Source organism: Squalius cephalus, assembly GCF_949319135.1.
Source record: "Squalius cephalus genome assembly, chromosome: 15".
NCBI lineage: Eukaryota > Metazoa > Chordata > Actinopteri > Cypriniformes > Leuciscidae > Squalius > Squalius cephalus.
Genome location: NC_137136.1, coordinates 2,402,501 through 2,415,501, shown reverse-complemented (window position 1 = coordinate 2,415,501; position 13,001 = coordinate 2,402,501). Strand labels below are relative to the sequence as shown.

The 13,001-nt window shown below is 36.0% G+C and overlaps 1 protein-coding gene and 1 long non-coding RNA gene across 2 annotated transcripts in view; one reads left to right on the top strand and one right to left on the bottom strand.

Moving 5' to 3' along the window:
* Positions 1–13,001, bottom strand: part of LOC307172232 (uncharacterized protein) — a 381,392-nt gene that overhangs the window by 291,602 nt on the left and 76,789 nt on the right. The window lies entirely within an intron of this gene.
* LOC307172239 overlaps positions 3,275–13,001 on the top strand; it is a 27,230-nt gene continuing 17,503 nt past the window's right edge. Inside the window, exons 1-3 of the long non-coding RNA XR_013823688.1 lie at positions 3,275–3,495; positions 3,579–3,780; positions 5,118–5,258. This is a non-coding gene — a long non-coding RNA (uncharacterized lncRNA). The remainder of the gene's footprint in view (positions 3,496–3,578; positions 3,781–5,117; positions 5,259–13,001) is intronic.

The window sequence follows — 13,001 nt, the reverse complement described above, 5'->3', positions numbered from 1 at the left end:
CTACTTGTATGATGACCCTGTCCACCATTGAAAGTTTTCTTTTACATCACGTGGACGGTCTACCTAAACATTGTCCTTCATGACACTAGTGACACTGTTTACACTAATAAATATAAACGCGCGATTCGTCAACTAATCGCTTAAATGAGTCGACTAGATAATCTTTAGTCGAGGGCAGCCCTAGTGTATATGTTTAGATGATCTTTTATACATGTTTTATGTGTGTGCATGTTTCTACTAGGCTCCTGACATCAGTTAGAGTATTGATTAGATTGTTTATAAATTACTCAGCTTATCTAAAATGTAAAGCACTTAGTTTTACTTCTGATATAAGCAATGCCAGACATTTGCCTTTGTAGTTTTGCGATACAGGGAGACTGGAGACTGCTTAATAGAAATAAATAATTAAAAACCACTGCATCAAAGGGTTTCTTTCTCAACACATGCTTGGGTTTCTTTTAAGTGTGCCGAATAACAATTTAAGATAGAGGTCTTAAAGTTTATAAGGGCCAGTTGTGGGGATAAAGTCTCTTTATGGGGCTTTATATAAAAGACGCTGCCAGAGCTGAATATTACAATGTCAGATAATGTTCTCACGTGGACCTAGAGGGAACAGTTTGCATATTTTGATCCAAAAGAAAGTTATTTTAATGGTAAAAGACTGTAAAAATACTACGGTGAAAAACTGTTAATTGGTTAACAGAATATACTGTAAATTGAAACTGTAAATATATAAACTGATAGATCTAACTGTACATTTAATGTAATTTTACAGTAAAATACAGTTAAATTGACAGTTTTTGGAAGTGAAAAAGAGCAAGTCATTGTATAATCGTGTTTGTTTTAAGAGATGAGGAGGTATTTGGACACGTCCCGTCAAATGAAACGTCTGATCTAAACGAACCTAAAAGCTCAGTATCTTCAGGGTATCTTTCTTCTTCAATAGAGAGGATCAGGTTTGTGTTCAGAGACAGACGGATAACACATCCGAGAGATAAAGTAGATGATATCTTCGATGATGGTGCTCTTTACTCTTGCTAAATGGCTTGGAGAGCGCGGGGAAAGTTCAAACACACATTTATCAGGCTTAGACTGGGTCTCGAGGCTTTGAATAATGAATGCATGTGTCTGTATGCGTTTCTGAGTCCGTCCTGCGGGGGAGATGGTGGAAATCCCGTTTAACGTTCATCACGCCCTCCTAGAAAATGTACATTTGAGCCGCTGAGCGTCACGAATGTTTGTTTTTAATCGCTCTTGAGGAATGTGTGTGTCTAATATTGCGGGGCCCATTAGCAAAAGAGCCATTAGCTGTAAATTGCTAATAGAAATGTCATGAACTGTGTGTTTTTTAAACAGAAAATCATCTTTTATTTCATCCTAATGGACTAGTTTGGAGAATTACAGGTATATGTGTTGTTTTTGTAAGTGCGGCTGGTCTAGACACATTGTAAGGCTTTTTAACACAAGGTTTTGTCTTTGTTTCCAAACCCTGTCAAACATATAATGGCCGCAAATCAATGTTCGAGGCCTTTTGTCCCCTTAGTCTGTTAAATAACTTAATGTAGTCCATAAATTAGCATCATTAGTCTCCAGTAACATTACTGAAATTATATTGTGTAAATGGAAAGATTTGTTGCCATGTGTAGTAATTATAAACTTGCAAATGAATTTTGTATTAGTCAAAGAGCTTTTTCCCCATTGCAATTAATTCAGGGTATATTTACCGCGCGGAACTCATTTCTTATCGAGTAGACGAGCAAACATCAGACTCTCAGCTTCAGATTTTTAGAGCCGTTTTGCCAGTTTCTTCTCATTGACTCGAGCGCTGACTATTGTGTGTGCTTCACCTCAGGTTCAACTTCATTTCCGCTGCGAAACTCTAGAAGTGTCGGCTTTTCACATTTGTGCCAAGTTTAGTTGTCAGCGGGATTTAAGATGAATTAAGAGAGACTTTTACTCCCAGAGGAGTTTGTGCCAAGTCCCTCGAGATCCAAACCTGCGAGGTCAGCTAATCCAGTCCTGACACAAGACTCACGAAATCTAGATTGCCAGAGGGCTGAAGATTCCTTGGTACTAGTTTAATTATATATATATATATACTGTCACTTTTAATCAATTTAAAATGATCTTGCTGGGAAAAAAAGCAACCTTACTGAACCCAATCGTTTGATCCGTTGTGTATTTATTTATTTTTTTTTTAAAGAAATTAATACTTCATATATAAATATAAATACTTAATAAAGTATTCAGGCAGTATTGGGGAAGTTACTCTAAAAAAAGTGATTAATTACTAGTTGCTAATTACATCTTCAACCGTGTAATTAGATTACTAATACTCTCTCTTAAAATTATTGGATTACTTATAATTACTGTCTAAATCCCATATCAGCCTCGACCAGTTGAACAATACAAGGATAGACATGAAACTGCCCTTTTTGTTTTTTCAAATAAACAATATATAATTGCATAAGTTATTCCTGAACTGACCAACGTGTGTAAAGCGAGGTTATATTAAAAACATACATTTTAGCATTCAATTTTGATGTTAAATCCACTATTGTTTTATATAGAATTGTTGTAGTCCATACAGTATTTAATGCAATTACATCAGAAGTAACTTTAATTAAATTGCAGAAAAATAAAGACTTCACTTAATACCCTTACTTTACTTTTTCAAGGGATAAGTAATTAAATTACAGTAATTAGATTAATTAGCAGACGCTTTTATCCATAACGACTTACAAATGAGGAGAGAAATAGAAGCAATCAAACTAACATCAGGACAATATGCAAGTGACCCCTATATTCAGAAGATTGTTCTTTAAATTATACTTTTGTTAAGCAAAGACAAATTAAATTGATCAAAAGTGGCAGAAAGGATATTTATTATGTTACATGATATTTCAGTTTCAAATAAATGCCATTCTTTTGGCATCATGTGACACTGAAGACTGCAGTAATGATGCTGAAAATTAATCTTAGATCACAGGAATAAATTATATTTCATAAAATATTCCAATAGAAAAGTGTTTGTTTCAGACTGTAAAAATATTTCACAATATTGCTGTTTTTTCTGTATTTTTGATCAAATGAATGCAGCCTTGGTGAGCAGAAGAGACTCAAAAAACTTAGTTTTAAACCCCTAACCTTTGAACAGTACAGTATGTGCACATGTATTTAAATAGTCACTAAACTATTTCTGGTTTTAATAAATGTTCTTCCAAGGCATTTTATAGGCTATAAATTATTTTTTTGTTCTATTTTTAACAGGGATGCATTAGCCTGAGGAAGTGCACAGCGAGTGCCAGCAGGCCTTATCATCTTAAAAGTAGGAGCCGTCTGATCTTGATCTTGACCTTGAGTTGATCTGAGCTGATGGATGGATGGACTGATTGGAGATACTCGTCTCTGCTCTTCATTTCCCAGGGCGACAGGAGAGTCGGTCCCACTGTAACCTAACCCTCGAGTCATGCAGATGTTTCGATGAAGGGAAAGGTAAGACGGGGTGGGATTCGTGTGTGTGTGTGGTAGTTTACTGCAATCAGCTTAGAGAAAACACAAGTTGTTGTCGTCCCCAGATCTTGGGGTTGTGCAGAGAGCAGTGTGTGACAGGAGCGCTCATCGATCTTCTGTCGGAGAGAGAGCGGAGACTGCAGATAATTGACCTCGGAGCGTCCGCTCTCTTTACTGAAGGACAGTTCGCCAGAGTAGGCTTTGTCAAACACACAATGGAAAAATAATTGATCTGTACTTCAACAACTGCATTTCTAAATAAAATCAGTAAGTGCGTATGCTTCGCTTGTTTATTTTTTAGAAATTAAATGGTTAATCCAATGAACAGCAACGGATGTATATGTATATCTATCCATCCATCCATCCATCCATCTATTCGTCTATCCATCCATCAACCCATCAACCCACCCACCCACCTCTATCTATCTATCTATCTATCTATCTATCTATCTATCTATCTATCTATCTATCTATCTATCCATCCGTCTATTCATCTATCCATCTATCCATCATCTGTCCGTCTGTCCATCCATCCATCTATCCATCCATCAACCCATCAACCCACCCACCTCTATCTATCTATCTATCATCCATCCATCCATCCATCCATTCGTCTATCCATCTATCCATCCGTCTGTCCGTCTATCCATCCATCCATCCATCTATCCATCCATCAACCCACCCACCCACCTCTATCTATCTATCTATCTATCTATCTATCCATCCATCCATCCATCCATCCATCCATCCATCCATCCATCTATCCATCTATCCATCCATCAACCCATCAACCCACCCACCTCTATCTATCTATCTATCTATCTATCTATCTATCTATCTATCTATCTATCTATCTATCTATCTATCTATCTATCTATCTATCTATCCATCCATCCATCCATCCATTCATCTATCCGTCTATCCATCCATCTATCCAGCCATCCATCCATCCATCTATTCGTCCATCCATCCATCCATCAACCCATCAACCCACCCACCCACCTCTATCTATCTATCAACCCACCCACCCATCCACCCACCCACCCATCCGTCCATTCCTCCGTCCATCCATCCATCCATCCAACCATCCATCCATCCATCCATCCGTCCATTCCTCCGTCCGTCCATCCATCCATCCATCCATCCATCCATCCATCCATCCATCTATTCGTCTATCCATCCATCTATCTATTACATTTATAAATGTAAATGTGTTATATAATTTATAATATGTAAACATGCAATCATGTATATTTACATAATGTAAATTATAATTGTATGCAATTGTTTTGAGCCCGATAAATACTTGAAAAAAGAATGACAATATCAATGAGGGTACATATGCATTAATTCATGCATATTTATAAGCTAAATTATACATACAAATTATATAAAACATGCATATTTACAGTGTAAAATATTATTATTTAAAACACATTTAAATATTAATAAATATATTTACATTCACATATTAAATATTCATAAATATGTGTTTGAGACAGATAAATACTTAATACTAGAAGAAAAAAAATGAGGGTACATGCTTGCATATTATTATACTTTCCAAATCATCATCATTAATATTTCATTTTTGTCTTCACTAGGTTTGCCAGACACACATACGAGGAAATATTCCTTCTTTAACAGGATTTGTTGGGATGCTTGGATCACTATAAAAGGACCTGTAGAGAAGATAAACAGCCGAGACAAAAGAAGTGGCTTCTTCCTGAACTCTTTCCGGGAAGGTATGTGCACATCTGCCATCATTTGTTCCATCTCTGGAATATTTTCCCTCACACCTTCTGTAATTGTCCCATTCCCACTTTGCCACCTATAAACTTACCTCTTAAGTTATAAACAGTCTTGAACTTGGCAGGACGTTGTGACCATATTTCTGAAATGAAAACCGCCGGGACAGTTTTAGTTCAGCATATAGTTCAATACATCATTAACATTTTAAAAGTCATTATAGTTCAACTAGTCAGATAGTTCTGTTCATGTGTGTTTGGCCAATCAGAAGATCTCAATATGCACTCGCACTTTTCTTTTCTAGCAACTTTCCACATTCATTTTATATCAACAACTTTCTTATTTGTGTCTATTTTTATTATTATTTCTCCTCCTGCATTGTAGGAGCAACATACACAAACACAGGGCTCGTCGTAACACACCGGTTTAAAACTTTCCACACATGCCAGCATGATGAAACATAGTGTATTTACTAGTTGCCAAATCAACACTATATAGAGGAAAAAATGCACCAAAATTAAAAAATCTTTGGAAGATATCACTGAACATTTAACCATAGCTAAAGTTAATTTTTCATCTCAGTTTTTTTTTTGTTTATTTAAAATTAGACAAATCTGATCTTATTTTAATCTTATATCTGTTATTTAACAGTTGAGATAATTCTTTAATGCTGATCTAACCAGAAAAAGACACTAGCCGGGTTTAAAGCCCAGTTGCGCAGGCGGGGCATGTTGTCACACTGCGTTACAATGAAGCCCCTATTAGAACTATTATATTCTATACTTTTATTAATTCCATTGAGAAACAATGATAAAAAAGTGAATAAAGACTGAGTCAATGTTCTGAAATTATTAATTATTATTATGTTTTGAACTTTGCTTTATATCTGTGTTTTTCGGTGCGTTTGTTGTCAAACTCAAAAATTATTTAATTTTTTATTTATTAAAAAAATGCCATTATTTTACATGAAAAAGTTAATAAGTGTATTTTATTGACACAATATTTTAGTTTGTCTTGTATATATATTTTTTTGATTAGATCAGATAACATTTTAATCTGTCATATGGTGAAGGAGTAACACCGCACTCACGAACAACAAGGTGCCAGACAAACAAAACTGAAGATCTCAAAAAATAAATAAAACTGTCTGCACACTTGAATCCTTTCAGCAAATTTAATAGCCAAGCTTTCGGTCAAACGACCATCCTCAGGGCATACAAACAGTCAATGTAGCAATCAACTTAACTGTGTTCAAACACATCAGGACAATTAACAGTGATTACCACACCTGTGGAAGCCAGGTAGGAGAGTTGTAGTCCAATGGTGGGAGTTGTAGTTTTTCTTTAACCTACCCAACATATTGAGTTATCTACATAATTTACACATTTACTCCCCATAGTGAAAATCCCCAATACAAGAAACAAACATAAGTACAAATATACAAAAATACAAAAATACAAGCACATATATACATATATACATACATACATGCTATATAAGTACATATAAGTATTATGTAGATAACTCAATATGTTGGGTAGGTTAAAGAAAAACTACAACTCCCACCATTGGACTACAACTCTCCTACCTGGCTTCCACAGGTGTGGTAATCACTGTTAATTGTCCTGATGTGTTTGAACACAGTTAAGTTGATTGCTACATTGACTGTTTGTATGCCCTGAGGATGGTCGTTTGACCGAAAGCTTGGCTATTAAATTTGCTGAAAGGATTCAAGTTTGCAGACAGTTTTATTTATTTTTTGAAATCTGTCATATGGTACAACGTGCCCCTCCTATGGGGCATGTTGTCACATTTCACTTCCACTCTTTCAGGGTAAATCATGAAAAAAGTAAACACTGTATTAATGAAACAAAACCACATAATTGTACTAGACATGTGTGAAATGAATGTGTGGGGGGAAAAAAATAAATACTCTGAACCCCAAGTGAATTCACACAAACTGAGAAAGTCAAAAAGTGTTAGTTTGTGCCTCGCTCGCCCCTACTTGAATGACGCATAAATGCGAACCCCATTAAATCTCCAATGAAAGAACAGCCTCAAAGCAATAACATTTTCGTGCGGGCAACCCTGAGGCTGCATTTTCCTCCTGTTCCATTTACACAGGCTGGTGTTTACCGAAGCAATTCAGGTTAAGTGCTTTTGTTGAAGGGCACAGCTGCCCCATTCCCACCTGGGAAAAGAGGTAATGCAATCATGATCTCCTTGCCAAGCTATAGATGCGAAGTGAGCTGTATGCTAGCGGAAAGCTTGGTTCGTTGAAAGCCAGAGTTCTGTAGAAGACGTTGGTGACGTGGCTATAGTCCCCCCCCCCCCCTCCTCCTCCTGCCCCCGTAGAGCTGAAGACAGTGGAGATAATTGCATATTGATAGCCGAGCTATAATTAATGATGATGAGCTCAGAGGCAATGCTATCTGCTCCGGATCCCATCCGAACGCAGGCCGGGATAATGCCAAAGGCAAGTGGCACAGTTTGATTCGGTAACTGCACTGAATTAAATGGTCAATAGTTCAGGAGGTGCTTTGCCAGATGAAGTCAGGCCTGTTATTGATTCCCGAAATCGATTTATTTGTTATTGGCGAGGTCTTGAATAGGTACAGCTGGACTGATCAACAAAGACGTGTTGGTTTTCTTTTCTTTCTTTGTTTTGTACTTTATAAGCCTTCTAATTCATTACAATTGTGTTTAAATTCCATTCCACCACCCATAAATTAATAATAATGATAACTATACCTGTTATTATTTTCTTGCTCAATTACAACTGGGTTTATTTCTAAAATATATTTGAAAAAAAAAAAAAACTCTCCCTAATGATACTTTCATCACGAGTTTTATATGCCAATAAAGGGTAAATAGACACTATATCACTGTTTTTAATGTCAAAATTTGAAACGGTTCTTTCTATGTTGTTCATTTGAATGAATCGCTTCATCCTAAACAGTTCTTTCTATGTTGCTTTAGTCAAATTCATTTTAAACAATCACTTCATCCTAAACGGTTCTTTCTATGTTGCTTTAGTTTAGAGAGTCAAATTCATTTTAAAGAATCACTTTATCCTAAACGGTTCTTTCTATGTTTCTTCACAGAGTCAAATTAATTTTAAAGAATCACTTCATCCTAAACGGTTCTTTCTATGTTGTTTTAGAGAGTCAAATTCATTTGAATGAATCGCTTCATCCTAAACGGTTGTTTGTCTCTCATATAGTGTCGGAAAGGCATTCATCGAGTCCCTGCAACACATAATACATTCTAGAAATATTTTGTTGCTATGATTTAACTTAAATGTAACTTTTTTTTGTACCAGAATAATTCAAATATATTGCACTTTTTAGCAGCTTAGTTGCCATTTGTTTTTTAGTTTTATGACCTGTTTGATTTAAAGATCTATAAATGTCCGAGTTCATGTATTTTAAATTTTTTTGTCTGATCATTTATCATGTATATTCACAATAGTCTCTTTGTTTGACTCAATGATGCCGAGATCTCAGAGCTGTATATTAGCACTGAAACTGAAATGTTGCACTGGAATCATCCCTAGTGTGCGCAGATATCTGGATGTGATATGTCTGGACTGGTGTGTATCAGGTAATGTGTGTGTGTTTGTGGGCCCGTGGGGGGACAGAGCTGTGTGAGAGTGATGGTCCGTGTCTACAGGACTGCAGTGAGGACAGTGTCAGCGTGACTGATGCCGGGAGCTCGGAGACAGGCTGTGTTGGAGCTAGTGGAGCGTGTAATGAACGCTAACTCACTCTCCGCGGTTCCTCTTCCTCACATCCCGGTACGCTTCTCCTGGGCCAGGTACACACGCTGAATGCAGAAGTGTGTTTTAATGAGCTGTCGTGTGTATACGACTGCTCTGCTCATCCAATCAGAGTTTAGAGTTGTAACTGTCTGTTTTATGATATCAGTTTTACTATTTTGAGTCGTTGTAACTCGAGTGTTTCATTTCATTTCAATTTGATTCACATTTATTTGTATAGCGCTGTTCATAATACATATCATTTCAAAGCAGCTTTACAGAAAACGCATGTCTACATTACAATTTAGAGTGATCTGTTATCAGAGGTAACTAGCTAGGTTATGTATTTCAGAAATGAACATATACAAATCACACAGTTAGCTAAAAATGTATTAATTTAAACAATGTAATAATTTAAGGCAGAAACAATGAGCTCATTGAAGTAATGAATACTTGATTATGACATATAGAAAACTGTAGCATTGGTGCATATTGATTCACTGTTTTTGCACTGATGCCAAATAATTCGATTTTTGGTGTGTGTTCATCAAGTTCAATATTAAATCGAATAAGATAGCTTTTATTCCTAAAGTACAAGTAGGCATATTTGGTTCACTTGATTATCCTCATATGTGACCCTGGATCACAAAACCAGTCACATGTTCCACGGGTATATTTGTGGCAATAGCCAACAATACATTGAATGGGTCAAAATTATTGATTTTTCTTTTATGCCAAAATTAATTGGGATATTAAGTAAAGATCATGTTCCATGGAGATGTTTTGTAGATTTCCTACCGTAAATATATAAAACATTTATTTTTGTGAGTGAATGCAATAAAATCACGAACATAAATGGATAACTTTAAAGGCGAACAAACCATACATCAATGGAAAGCTTATTTATTCAGCTTTCAGATCTTTCGAATTTCAAAAAATTAACCCATCAGTTCAGTTCAGTTTGTTTATTTATAGAGCACATTTACACACGGCCACTGGCCGACCAAAGTGCTGTACATACAGTAAATAACATTAGTAAAAATTGATAAAAAATAATACTACACAGTTTAGAATGGATCAATCATTGTAAGCTAAAAGCAGCAGTAAATAAATACGTTTTGAGGCATGACTTGAACTCATGTGACTGGTTTTGTGGTCCAGGGTCACATATAGCCATTACCACGTAGTTATTTATTAAACAGACATTTTTCTTTTGGTTTCAGCAAAATAACTATATTGGTAATTAATAATGACGATAATAATAATAATGAAAAAATCTCATACCATACCATACCATCAGACTCATACTAGTCTCATACCATACCATACCATCAGACTCATACTAGTCTCATACCATACCATACCATACCATACCATCAGACTCATACTAGTCTCATACAATTCCATACTATACCATACCATACCATACCATCAGACTCATACTAGTCTCATACCATACCATACCATCAGACTCATACTAGTCTCATACCATACCATACCATACCATACCATCAGACTCATACTAGTCTCATACCATACCATACCATCAGACTCATACTAGTCTCATACCATACCATACCATACCATACCATCAGACTCATACTAGTCTCATACAATTCCATACTATACCATACCATACCATCAGACTCATACTAGTCTCATACCATACCATACCATCAGACTCATACTAGTCTCATACCATACCATACCATACCATACCATCAGACTCATACTAGTCTCATACAATTCCATACTATACCATACCATACCATCAGACTCATACTAGTCTCATACCATACCATACCATCAGACTCATACTAGTCTCATACCATACCATACCATACCATCAGACTCATACTAGTCTCATACAATTCCATACTATACCATACCATACCATCAGACTCATACTAGTCTCATACCATACCATACCATCAGACTCATACTAGTCTCATACCATACCATACCATCAGACTCATACTAGTTTCATACCATACCATACCATACCATACCATCAGACTCATACTAGTCTCATACCATACCACACCATACCATACCATCAGACTCATACTAGTCTCATACCATACCATACCATCAGACTCATACTAGTCTCATACCATACCATACCATACCATCAGACTCATACTAGTCTCATACCATACCATACCATCAGACTCATACTAGTCTCATACTAGTCTCATACCATACCATACCATCAGACTCATACTAGTCTCATACCATACCATACCATCAGACTCATACTAGTCTCATACTAGTCTCATACCATACCATACCATCAGACTCATACTAGTCTCATACCATACCATACCATACCATCAGACTCATACTAGTCTCATACAATTCCATACTATACCATACCATACCATCAGACTCATACTAGTCTCATACCATACCATACCATCAGACTCATACTAGTCTCATACCTCGAACCCCTAAAGAAGTTTGAAATACATGAGCAACTGTGTAGCTGTTAGCGAACATCCTGACACCGTTTACATGAATATGTAAATATGTGCTGCGTGCTTTCCTCAATAACAAAAAAAACAAGGTAACACTTTATAATAACTGCGCACCATCAATCATTAGTTAAGCATTAGTAAACATAGGGGTGTGTCGGTTTCAGAATTGGTGATGACGGTTATGACGTGAGTCAAATGTGACGGTTCGTAACATAACCGTCGTCGGGGCGGGGGGGGGGCGTTGCGACGTTCGTCTGTTATAGGACAACTTAGTTTGAATTAACGAGCAGACACTGATTATTTGATCGCCTAAATTAAAAAAAATAAAATTAATATTTGTGTAGTGTTCAATGTTGTTATCGATAGATATACACGGATGGGGTATTATTTCATCCGCAACCGCATCACATAACTCATCATCCGCACCAATGTTTTTTGACCAGATTTCAAAGCCGCACCCGCCCGCCATCCGCCGATTGTTTTGAGGTCTATGGACGATGCAATGCTCTGCTGATGCGAGCCGCAAGAAAGCCTTTGTCTGTTCTAGAAAGGATGCAGCAAAGATATTTAATGCTAATGTATGAGGCATAGGCCTACGCTGAGTTTCATTCATTTACGATGAGATGCGCTCTAGTTTACAATGCAATACAAGTGAACGCGGCGCACCGGCGCCTCCATGTCACGGTTATTATATTGTCATTTGCTTTTTATTTATTAAATACATTCAATTGGTTGATGAAACATTTATTAAAATTAAGATACAATTTGTACAAAACGAAATTCGCTTTAAAGAAAGGCTTTCTACAAAGAAAAACCTAATGAAGTGGTAAAAATCATGTCTGACGATTTACAAAACAAAACTTGCGTTGGTACTTGACAAAGAATGAAATACAGTTGGAAACGACGTAGACCATTAATGACACAGACTGTTAACAATTGTTTTTAATTAGTGTTTAAACATTATGACAAAAAATGTTTGTAAAAAATATTTTAATAACACAGTTTTGGCGGTTATAGAGATCTACTGACGGTGTTCAACTATAACCGTCGGTCTCACGGTTATATACTAACCGTCACACCCCTAAGTAAACAGTTAATTCATCATTTATAAAGCATTAATAGACATTAATAAGCAGTTTATAAATACAGTTATAAATGCTGTATTCTTGATTTAAAAGCATATCTATAATGTGTTTAATAATTGTATTTTTATACTTTATTAATGATCAATTTATCATTTCTAAATGAAGTATTTCTTTATTTTCAAACAGGTTATTTAGGAGTTGTCAGTGATTCATAAGGTCATTTAGAAAGTGTAAGTAAATGATTAATAAAGTATTTAAATGTACATTCATACATCTTATTATTCAGACATATAGTAATAGTTACTTAGTGTGTTAATGCTTTATTAACATGTATTTCTACTGTAATTCAGGGTTAATTCAGGTAGTTATAATGCATTTAGTAGTGGTCAGTTAACTATTTTTGTGAGCTCATCTAAAGTG